The sequence below is a fragment of the Prionailurus viverrinus genome, chromosome A2, assembly GCF_022837055.1.
Source record: "Prionailurus viverrinus isolate Anna chromosome A2, UM_Priviv_1.0, whole genome shotgun sequence".
Taxonomy (NCBI): Eukaryota; Metazoa; Chordata; class Mammalia; order Carnivora; family Felidae; genus Prionailurus; species Prionailurus viverrinus.
The window spans coordinates 25,476,181-25,488,638 of record NC_062562.1 but is presented as its reverse complement, the minus strand read 5'-3'; positions in this window follow the sequence as shown (position 1 = coordinate 25,488,638).

Sequence of the window (12,458 nt, the reverse complement as noted above, 5' to 3'; positions counted from 1 at the left end):
TTTCTCAAACAATGTTTGAAGGATATAAAATGGGATGGCACCAGGGATACTAGAACTAAAATTCAGTTAAAGAGGGGCACCTGGGTGGCTCAGTCAGTTAAGTGTCCGACTTGATTTCTGCTCAGGTCATGATCTCATGGTTGGTAAGATGGAGCCTTGCATCAGGCTCTGTGCTGACAGTGCAGAGCCTGCTTGGGATTCTCTCTCTCCTTCTCTCTCTGCCCCTCCCCTGATCACACTGGCACACTCTATCAATAGAAATAAACATTTGAAAAAAAATTTTTAAAAATCAGCTAAAGAAAGGTAAACCTCACCGTGGTTGCTTGAATTTGCCCTCCACCGTCCTGCCCCAGACCTTTATACATAATGTTTCTCAGCCTAAAGCTCCCCTCCCCTCTTTGCCCCTCTTTCCTGCAAACACAATGTCCCTGTCTCCATAGGCCTAAGGCTTTCATAGCCTTCAAATCTCCATGAAAATCTCATTTCTCTGAGATGAATGCTGCAGACACACACACACACACACACACACACACACACACACTTTTCCCAAGTTATCTGCTCATGAGGTAGGAACATGGGCTTGCAAATATTCTCCAGCTGGCCCAGATTCCAGCTGATTGGTACAAGTCCATGTTCCTATTTCATGAGTTCGCCAATGGCAGGACAAAAATCTATGTTTATCATTTGCAAAAACTCCTTCTGCTGATACACTCTTCTCTAGGAAACTCTTAAACTTCCCCCATCAAATATCCTGAAGTTTCATTTTATTTTTTTGACATATTTTGAGATATTAAAATGTTTTTAGTGTTTATTTATTTTTGACAGAGACAGAGACAGAATGCAAGTGGGTTAGGGGCAGAGAGAGAGAGACACACACACACAGAATCCAAAGCAGGCTCCAGGCTCAGAGCTGTCAGCACAGAGCCCGACGTGGGGCTCCAATTCAAGAACTGTGAGATCATAACCTGAGCCGAAGTCAGACACCCAACCGACTGAGCCACCCAGGCACCCCTGAGATATTTTAACAGTTTCATGGAGGTTAGAAAATATCCTTGGGGCACCTGGGTGGTTTAGTCAGTTAAGAGTCTGATTTTGGCTTGGGTCATGATCTCATGGCTCATGGGTTCGAGCCCCACATTGGGCTCTGTGCTGACAGCTCAGAGCCTGGAGTCTGCTTCAGATTCTGGGTCTCCCTCTCTCCCTGACCCTCTCCTGCTTGCTTTCTCTCTTTCTCTCAAAAATAAATAAACATCAAAAAAAGAAAATATCCTTAAAGAAGATAATAATAATAATAATAGCTACTACCATTGGCTAGGGCTTGCTCTAAGAAGTCATGCCATGCACTCTCTCACTAAATTCCAACCATGGCACCAAAAAGGTGGGGTCTGTTGTCATCTCCATTTTATAAATGAGGAAACTGAGGCCCAGAGAAGTTAAACAACTGCCCATGGTCACATAGCCGGTAAGTACTGGAGTCCAGCATGACTCTTCCATGAGGCACAGTAGGCACAGAGCCTAGGGTTTGTAATACATTTTTTAAAATAATTTTTTAGGGGCGCCTGGGTGGCGCAGTCGGCTAAGTGTCCGACTTCAGCCAGGTCACGATCTCGCGGTCGGTGAGTTCGAGCCCCGCGTCAGGCTCTGGGCTGATGGCTCAGAGCCTGGAGCCTGTTTCCGATTCTGTGTCTCCCTCTCTCTCTGCCCCTCCCCCGTTCATGCTCTGTCTCTCTCTGTCGCAAAAATAAATAAACGTTGAAAAAAAAATTAAAAAAATAATAATAATTTTTTAAAGTTTATTTTACTTATTTGGAGAGAGAGAGAGAGAGCGAGCACAAGAGGGGCAGAGAGAGAGGGAGACAGAGAATCCCAAGCAGGCTCTGCACTGCCAGCATGGAGCCCGATGTGGGGGTCGAACTCATGAACCGTGAGTGAGATCATGACCTCAGCCGAAATCAAGAGTCAGTCACTTAACTGACCAACCCACCCAGGCTCCCCAGGGTTCATAATACTTTTGAGGGCCATGGAAATGTTTTCTTTCAGAAGAAGGAATAAGATAAAATTTTAGGTTGAAGTAAAAACTTTAATACATAATATTAATATATTTGTATTTATACCAACATAGTTGTAAAATATACTTTTTAATATTTTTTGTGGAAGAAGGGATGCATGAAGGCAAAATGCCTAGGGACCATGAAAGTCATAATGTGGCTCTGCTGGAGTGAAAAACTTAGTTCAGGTCAGTCCGTCTTAAAAGTTTAGGTTTTCACTAGGCCAGTCTAACCCCATTTTACAGGTGAGGAAATTGAGGTCCAAGGCCACACAACAAAGGAATGGCAGAGCCTAGCATAGAACGCAGGTTTCTAGCAGATCAACCAGGGTGCTCTGTGGTTAGACAGCACCACCTGGTGGTCTTGCTGGGTACTTCCCTTAGTCAAAGGACCCTAAACACAGGGTAACAGACTCAGATATCCCCAGGAAGCAGCCACACAGTCTACCCTTGGGCTCCACATTCAGCAGGAGGGGAGCCAGGACAAGGAGATTTCTTTAGGTTGTCATCAGAATTCACACATTCCCGGCCCCTCACCCCTCTCTCAGGATAAGAGTTATCCTTCAGAGTTAATATTCATAAAATGCTTAGACCAGCCCTGTTCCGTAGGGATATCATGTGAGCCAATATGTAATTTGAAATCTAATAGCCACATGTAAAAAAGCAAACTTAATTTTGGTAATATATCTTATTTAACCCAGGGGTCAGTAAATGACAAGCTATAGGTCAAATCTAGCCCACTGCCTATTTTTTTGAGAGAGAGAGAGAGAGGGGGAGAGAGAGGGAAGGAGAGAGAGAAAACAGTGAGAGACAGAGAGACAGAGATAAAACCCCCCAGGAGGGAGGGAGAGAGGGAGAGGGAGAGGGAGAGGGAGGGAGGGAGAGAGAGAGAGAGAGAGAGAGAGAGAGAGAGAGAGAGAGAGAGAGAGAGAGAGAGAGAGAAACGGGACTCACCTGAAGCAGCGCTCGTGTTCACTGGAAGCAGGGCTTGAGCTCACCTGATGTGAGACTCGAATACACCTGATGTGGGACTCAAACTCAGAAACCGTGAGATCATGACCTGAGTGAAGTCAGATGCTTAACGACCGAGTCACCCAGGTGCCTCTGCCTATTTTTTTAAATAAAGTTTTATTAACACATAGCCATGCCTATTCATTTATGTATTATTTATGGCTGCTTTTACACCACAACTGCAGAGTTGAGTAGCTTGGAGCTGAGACTAGATGGCCCACAAATGGAAAATACTTACAACTAGTCCTTTCCAGAGAAAGTCTGCCAATCCCTGGTTTAACCCAGCATGGACAAAGTTGGTCATTTCAACATGTAATTCAATATAAAAATTATTAATGAGATACGTTTCATGTTTTATCTTATCAAATCTTCAAAGTTTGGTGTGTCTTTTATACTTACAGCTCATTTCAATTTGGGTGAGACACATTTCAAATGCTCAATGGACACATTTCAAATGCTCAATGGACACATTTCAAATGCTCAAATGGTAGCTTATAGCTACCAAATGACATAGTGCAGCCTTAGAAAAATGCATGCAAATATATTGGTGTTCATTAAATATGTTCATAAATAAATGTCCCAGAAGAAATAGGCCCTAACACCCTGGGACATCCACTGTGTGGAATGAACCTCTTTTCCATGCCTCTAGAATGATGCTAGTTACATAGTATCATCCTTGAGAGAATTGAGAAAATAGTCACTTAAACCATTTTTGGAAGGGCTTAATCTAGTTACAAAATTCCAACTGAGAAAGGCTGCCCTGGTGGTGGCCTATCCTCTTCTAACCAGCTTGCAGACTTGCTGCTGACAGAGATCATCGTCATCATAATTAATATAATTCACGGACAGAGGCACTTGCTAGGCATTCTCTGAGCATTATTTCATTTAATGACAGAAATAATGGTGACTCCCTCAGGAAGCCTGTCCCAAGACCTCATGCTGGCTTCAGGGCCTCCTCTGTGCCCCAAAGGTGCCCCCCCACCCCCGCACTGCCCCATCCCAACCATTCTCACCCTGTGCTGTGAGCCAGATCTGGCTTCTTATTCCCCAAGAGCCCAGGCTGAACCTGACCTTCAGGAGCTGCTAGATCAATGGATGTTACAGTCAATCAAATGGCCCTAGAGGAATCCAGAGGTCCTTCGGTATTTGATTAAATTCAGCAGGCAATTGCCAAGCACCTCTGGTGTGCAAGGCTGCAGTGCAAGTTCCAGCAGAATTGCACGCACACATTGGCCCTTGCTCACACTCTCTGCCTCTTGCTCTTTCACACTCAAGTACTGTCCCAAAGTTGATGAGGGAAACCCAGGCAAATGAGCTCAAATTGCAGCTTTAAGTGGCCTAGCTCTTCTGTGAAGTTTCAGGGTAAGAGGCAGACCCGGAGAGATACAACTCTCCCAGCCTTCACACATCTAGAAGTCATAGGATGTGTTCTCACCAACAGAATGTAACAGGAAGTAACATTTGTCAGTTTCAGGCCAAGGCAGTTAAGAGTGGGCTGCTGTCTGCTGACTCTCCATCTCTCTTCCCTGGTCCCCAGTTGGATGTAGAAGGACTCAGGGAAGGACTCCGAGGCCCTAGGAGATGGCAGAGCCACCTTATGGGACAGGCCTGGATCCCCAGATCAGTGCGTGGCAGGTGGCCGGTTGAACATCAGACTGCACTGTGTTGTAAGAAATATATCTTTACTGGTTAAAGCAAGTGGGAAGTAGTGGCTGTTTGTTACAGCAGCAAAGCAAACCTGACCCATGAAGGCTCTTTGTGGGGTCGGTGGTGAGAGAAACAGCAAGTCAACATGGAAACCACTTCTTCCCTAAACTGTGGGATACACAGGGACCAAGCAATTCTGCTGTGGGTCCCTTTGATAAAATGAAGAGCAAGTAAAGACTGGGAGAGAGTCTCCTCCTCCACTTAGCACCATAATAAGATCTTAGTGAGCCCCTCCCCTGCCCCCCCACCCCCACCACGCTGCTGCTGGAGCACGCGGGAGACCCCACTGTTTCCCCCAGGAGAGCAGCTAGCACCCTACACGTTGCTGGTGATGGAGGGTTTGGGGGCTCTGCAAGGTGCTGATTCTCTGAGGACATACAAGAGGCAGCAGGTGGGCCACTGTGAATCCCGGAGGGGTGCCCAGGGTAGACAGAAGACAGGGCTGGACACAACAGAGGGAGGGTGGCTGGGGCTGGCGGCATCTCTGCTCGGCAGGGTCCACACAGACGATAGGAAGAGGCAGGAGCAGCTTCTGAACCCCCAGCGAGTTCACATTAGCTGGTCTGTTCGCCGTGGAAAATGGAAGACGCCGCTTTTGATGTAAAAGGTCTTTGTGATGGGCTGGCGCCTGGCATAATTCGGAGCCCTGGTGTCCTTCATGGCATCTGTGTCCCCTGGAACACAGAAAAGGCCTGCTTGAGCTGGGGCTGCCGTTTCTTCCACCAGCCCTAGCCCAACCCAAAGGGCGGAGAGTCAGCAGGGACCCCCTGCCATGACTGCTTGGGTTAAAATAGTGAAATACTTGTGTACAGTTAAGAATAGTGGCTCCCCCTTGCGCTCCCGGATCCCTACCTCAGCTCTCCCACTCCTTCTCAGAGTCTGGTACCTATATGCCACACCTGGCATAGCGTGGGAGCCTCAAGATCCTGCCCAGGATCTGCCCTGATGGGTGGCTCTCCGGTCGTTGTGATTGCTAACTCGTTTGACCCCATCCCTACCCCCAGCTTACTTACCCCTCATCACATTTCTCCCTTTAGTCTAGTGATAGCCCATCCATCCCAGCACTTCAGAGTAAGAACCCCCAGGGTCCTGGCCAAAGCTGCACTAGCTCCCCAAATGCCCACAGGCTGCAGGTCCTGTCTGCTGAATTAAGAAGAAGGAGAAGGACAAGGACAAGGACAAGGACAAGGAGAATACCAGTTACCATTTGTTGAACACTTCCTATGCGCCAAGCGCTAGAAGGATACTTTCTGTGTGTAAAAGGGCATTTGGGACTGACCCACTGGGGTCCAGACAATGCCTTCAACTTCTCTTCCCCAAGCTGTTTCCACCCCCAGGATGACGCAGCTCCTGTCTGTAACTGGGCTGGGGAGTGGGGAGAGATGCTCAGCAGAAGTTCGGTCATTATTCCTCATCCGTCCCCCAACTGGTTGGGTTAGGGGCATGAGGCCGGAAGCTTACAGAATGTTCCAGAGATTCTAGGAGCAACTATCTGGGACCTTAAGCACCACCACTATGGAGGCAAACAGTCTTCCTGTCTTTGCCCTGAACCTAGCACTGCCCTAGTACACAGGGGGCATCCAGAACCAGCTTCCCCTGGCTCTGATGTTTAGGTTGCTGGATAAAGTACAGGATGGCCAGTTACATTTGAGTTTCAGATAAATGATGAAGAATTTTTCAGTAGAGGTATGTTCCATGCCGTATCTAGGACATGCTTCTGCTAAAACATTACTGTTTGCCTGAAACTCAAATAACCGGGCATCCTGTAGTTTATAATTTGCTCCATCTGGTGGCCCTATGCCTGGCAGTGGCTTCACAGGCAGAGGGCATACATCTGTGGGCTGGAGGAAGAGAGGAGGAGCAGAGAGGACCCATGTGGTGTCTAAGCTGAGACTCACTCCGTGGGCCCAGAGGGTCAGGCCCCTACTCAGAAGAATCTGATGGAATAAAATGCCTTAGAACTCTGTTCAAACCCCTCCCAGCAGGCCTTCCCTGAGCACCTGTCTACCACAGGAGCCCCCTCAGTCCCCACTCTTTGTACAGCCTCAACACTCACGTTCTCTGACATATCCTCAGGGACAAAAAGTGCCTCACATATTCAGGTGCTCACTGAACCTTTGCTGAATGACTGAATGAATAAATGAATGAATGAACAAACCAGAATCCAAACCTGGGCCTCCTAATTTCAAACTGAGTCACTCTTTCGTGCTTGTTCATTCTCTAGCTCATTTTGGGGCAGAGCTGGGATTCAGTGACTCCAGATCTCCCCACCTGGGCTGTCCCGAAAGAAAGGATCACATATTGAATGAATGAATGTCTGCCCTATACCCACCTCATGGGGCTTTTGTGAGGAAAATTTCTGTTCAAGGTGCTTTCCCGTTTGATTTCCCCAAAACTCTGTGACAGAGGAAGGAGGTACTGGTGTATTCCCATTTTTCAGATTTGGAAACTAAGGCCCAGAGAAGTTAAAGTTCTTGCTTGAGCTCACACAACTCTCAGGTGAAGGACCAGGATTTGGACTTGTACTTCCTGATTCCAAACCAAGGCCTCATTCCCTAGTCCACATTTATTCATTTGTTTATTCGTTCCACCATCACAGCTCCCCCAAGATGGGAGCTGGCAGGGCATTAATAAAATTAACTAAGAAGTCCTGGAACCCACAGGGCTCATTAGGCCAGCTGGATACTCAAGGAATGGTGACTCAGTGGGCCCGGCGCTTTTATAGGCTCAAAAAACTGTAGAAGCACAAGGGCGCACTCAAATCTGCCTGGAGGGTTTCAGAGGACTTCCTGGAGGAGGTGACATGTGAAAGTTAGCCAGCAGAGGAAGAGGCAGGAGGCACATTCCAGGCGGAGAGATGAAAATGTGCAAAGGTCAGGAGGTGTGAAGGCGTGTGGCCTTCTGGGAGACGGGGGAGCCAGAGGGACGTGCTTGTGCGTGTGAGGGGTGAGGAAGGACAGGGCTGGGGAGGAAGACCGGGCCTGCCTACAAAGGCCTGGAGTGGCAAGATGGTGGTGGCCCTTACCCACGTGCCAGCCGTACTCCCAGGATGACAGGATCGGGTACAGAAACTTCTCCTCAGGCTTCTGGCGATGCCGCTCCCGGAGGTACAAGGCCCGGCCTTGGCCATCGTGAGAGAGGCCTTGGAAGAACAACTGCAGGGTGCTGGGGGGAACCTGCCTCATTTCTAAGCCCTCTGGCTTGGGCTGGACTGACGGCCCTTGAGTTGCTCTTTGGGCCTCCCAGACTTTGTTTCCCTTGGGCGACGGGCCCTGGACACCCCCTCCCCCAGACAGCTGATCCCTGACCCCCTTGGACTCTGGCCACCCGACCTGTACCTCCTTGCTCTCAGTGGAGCTGGTGGCAGCCAAGGCTGAGCCGAAGGGGGCCCGCTGGACCCGCTTCCTGGGCGTGGGCCCCCCCTTTAGGTACTTGTGGCCATAGTGGATCTTCCAGGCGACCCGGGCTGCGGCCTCCTTCCGGATGCACTCTTGCCAGCAGGCTTGGTTCTGGGTGGTGCACAGATCTCTCATGGCAGTGAGGGGGAAGGAGAGGAGAGGGAGGAACCATTCTGCCCCGTAGCCCTTCTTGGGCCTGTGTTTGCTCTGCTGGTGTCCATCTCCAAGGATACGTGCAGCCAATGAGGGCTGGGTTGCCAAGGCTGGAGAGGAGGGGCTGGGCCACGTCAGGGGAGGGGGACTAGGGCCACTCACCGGCAATAGAACAGACCAGGCTGGGAAAGGGAGCAGAGGCTGGCCACAACCTACCCAGGGTGCCTGGCAGGAGGCTGTATTCTACCCCAGAGGGACTCTTTCCCCCTCATACCCAGAGGGTCCCCGGGAGCTGCACGGGGTACCATAGCCTCTATTCTATTCAGCACACCTACTATGCACAGGCACCCGAGGAGGTCCAAAGAAGGCCCAGTGTCCACCCTCGGGAAGCTCTGGACATTTGGCCGGGGGGTTGCCATGGAAACTCTGGACCCCAGCTCCTCAGGCACAGCTCTGACACTTGATAGCTTCCTGGCATCATTTGAACATCGGAATGATAGCGGGAATTACTTTTAGTATTAAGAGAATAACAGTAGACCGGGGTGTAAGAACTTGGGACGGTGCCTGCCTGGAGGAAGCGCTCCATGAATGTCACCCGCTGTTTAACAAGGTACTTGTTTCACAAGTACCTGCTAGGTGCCAGCTGCTGGGCTGAGTTCTGTCTGCCTTAAACCATGTTCCTCAGTTGCCGGGGCTCTCGTTAACCTCCTTTCCAGATGGGGGGTGGAGGCCTGCGGAAACAATGTGCCAGCCCTAGGGTGCACCGCTGGGGTGTGCCGGCGCCTACTCTGTGCCGGGCCGTGGGCTGGAGGCGTTACCCAGTGATCCCACTCACTGGAATCCTCACAGTGACTTCCTGGCAGGCTCTCTTCCATCACTTTTGCAGATGAGGAAACAGGCTCAGCAACGTTCATCTGGTTGCACTCCAAATGAATTGACTCCAAAACCCACACCCATTTGAGACAGACACAAAATTCTGCCACAGAATGTGACAGCATCATGTGAGAGGCACAGAGAGCAGGGCACGGGCAGAGGAGGACCCGCCAGTCGCCCCGCAGCACCATAAAGTCAGCCTCCAGGATCCTCACACGCTCTGCCTCTCCTACCAGCGTGCTGCAGACATGAGTACCGGTGAGAAGGATGTTACCCATAATGCCCCAGGACCACTCACCTTTCCACTCTGCTCAGTATGCTCTCATTTATTCATTCAACCAACGTTCATTTGCTCTTGACCCTGTTGCCAGGCAGAGCCAGGTATTAAAGGTAGATGAGGAGGAACGGAGTCCACATGCTTCCCGTCCTCAGGGTTTCGCAGTCAGCAGGGGAGACAGACTCATAACCAGGGGAGCAGGGAGTTGGGAAGACGATCAGGGAAGGCTTCCTGGAGGAGGTGCCCTTTGCTGGAGACCTGAACCGTGAACACGAGGTAACCAAAGAGTAGGGGCAGAATGTTGCAGGCTGGGACTCCCCCAAAGTAAGAAAGGGTACGGCTGTCTAGACTGTCCTCTGTCCCTCAGTCTTCCCAGGGGTAAATTGAGGGCAATGAAGTTTGTGGCATTTGGGAAGATTAAGAGCCAGCTGGTTAAGTAGGACAGCCTGGGCCTGGCATATCTCCTCTGGAGCGCTCACAACAGTCATCAGTTAATTGTGCAATCACCTTTTTAATCAAAGGTGTCTGAACAGGCCGCAAACACCAACCGTGCTCTCAGTACTGAAGGCGTTTCTGTGTGCCAGAAGCTGCAAGTGAACAAAGCTGACAAAATGTCCCTCCCTCACGGAGCTTGTGCTTTCTGTGTCCTGTCCTGCTCAACCCTGCATCTGTTACCTCCAGAGCACCTCTAGGGGTACTGTCTGGTATACAGTCGGTGCTCAGAAAAAGTGCTCAAGGAAAGGAGGAATAGGCAGACTTACATTGGTTCTGTTGCCCTGCGGCGTGGGCGGGAAGGACAGAGGGAGGAAAGTCAGAGGAATTGCGGGGTGGGGTGGGGGGTGGGGGGGCGGGGCAGAGGTGGGTGTGCCCCCTCCTGGCTTCCTTGACCCGGTGCCTTCCAGAACACAGCGTTGTCTCCCCAGCCGCAGTTCACGCGTCCGAGGCGACCCCTGGCGGTCACCGCAGTGACGACAGTCGGAGCGGCTATTCTTGACAACAGGCTCTGGCGGATGGCAAGACAGGGGCTGTGCAGCGGGTGGACAGTCACACCCTAGAGGGTAGTGGGCGGTGGAAGGGTATAAAGGAGACTCTAAAGTACTTCCTTCCAACGGATTCAAGGACAGCCGTTCGCCCACAAAGACAGTGCCCACCTGCTAGCCAGGCCCTTGCATGCACAGCACGGCTTCATGGCCTCCTTCCTAGATTCAGGCTTTCTGGGTTTTATCACAGCCTTGACCATTACTAGCTGTGTGGTGTTGCACAGGTCACATAACCTCTCTGAGCCCTGGGAAATGCCCCTGTAAAAAAGGGGGATAATCATAAGACTCGGTGCCTAGGATTAGTGTTACTTATTACACTTTATTTTCTCTAGATTTACTCATTCAAACCCATCCAGTAACCTCTGGGAAGGTGTGGGGGCAGCCCCAGACCGGCCTCTGGCCTAGGACTCTGCTAAGGGAGAAGGGTCACTGAAGCCTGGAAACCAGGGGAGGCTGGGAGGTGAGCTGGGCCCTCCCGGGTGCACCTGACTCACATAGTTCTCCTCTCACCTTTCTGACCACTATCCCAGGCCACCAAAGACCCCCTCTGCTCCCAGTGCTGTCATTGGCCATGCCATCCACTCCCACTGATGACTCCCAACCCACTTTCCGGTGCTGGGCTCTGTCCCCAGGCCAAGTGCCTCTCCTATTTGTACTTACTTGTGTCCTTAAAGTCGCCCCTCCTGGATTTAAGCTCTCTGCGCAGAAGAACCTTCTTGAACACCTTTCACCAGTAGTAATTTTATGAATTCTTATCATGTACTAGACACTAATATGTTCTTTACATTCATTCTGTCAGTTAACCCTCAGGGTGCGAGCCACCCTGCCTGCCTCAGAACACTGTATGGGGTAGGTTCTGTTACCCCATTTCACTGGAGAGAAAACAGAGGCTGTGAGTTCTTTGAGAGTAAGTGATCTGCTAGAGGTCAGGGCAGGGTGGGATTTGAACCTGCTGGCCAAGCTTTGAACCACCATGCTTAACAAATTCCCCATGAGCCCCTTTCCCCTCATTGAGGTACCCCTTTCACTTTGCCTGGGGGAGCTGAGTCTCCCCAACACACTCAGGCAACTCCTCTTCCAGCAGCTCTGGGTGGGGAAGCGTTTGGCCAGTCAGCTGGAGGATGGTTGTACTGGGAGATCTTTCTGGAGGTTAATCTTAGAAAGGAAGTTTTCTACTTTCCCATTGTACGGATGAGGGCACTGAGACACAGAGGCTTCTTGGAGGAGGTGCCCTTTGAGATCTGAACTATGAATGTGAATTGGCCAGGCAAAGAGTAGAGGAAGAATGTTCCAGATTGGGTCTCCCAGTCTGCAGGGCAAGAAATGGTTAAGGCTATCTAGACTGCTCTCTGTGCCTCAGTTTCCCCAGCTGTAAAATGAGGACTATAAAGAAGTTTGGGATATATGGGGAGATTAAGAGCCAGCTGGTGTCTGAGCCAGTAAGCCACAGACCTGGGATTGGGGTCTGGACTTGAACCTGCAGCACCCGACCCACTGCTTTCTGAGTGTTTCTCACACACCAGGATACTCTGCTGCCACAACGCCCAATGCCGGAGGCTGGCATTTCCGGGGTGTGGCGCTGCCTCCAAGATTTCCTCTTTCTCAGGGAACACCCCACCAGCGTTCAGCATCAGCTTTGCGCTAAGAACGTCAGTGGCGACTGGGAGAGGCATCCTGATGTCTTGGGAAGGCGGTGGTTATGGCAGAGGGAGTCACGTGGTCAGCACAAGGCTCCAAGACTCTTTCATCTTTGAGCTTTGTCCTTGGGGAGATAAGCAAGTCTGAAACACGTAACACCCTTGGGTGTGAGCCACAGGCCAGGCTCGTAAATCCCCTATCTCCTGCCTGCCTGCTTTGGAGAGCTCTCGAGGGAGAGAGAAGGGGCGTGGGGTGGGCCACCCTAAATTCCTTGCATGTGAGTTGGTCCCCTGTGGGCTCAGGGACCCAGACAA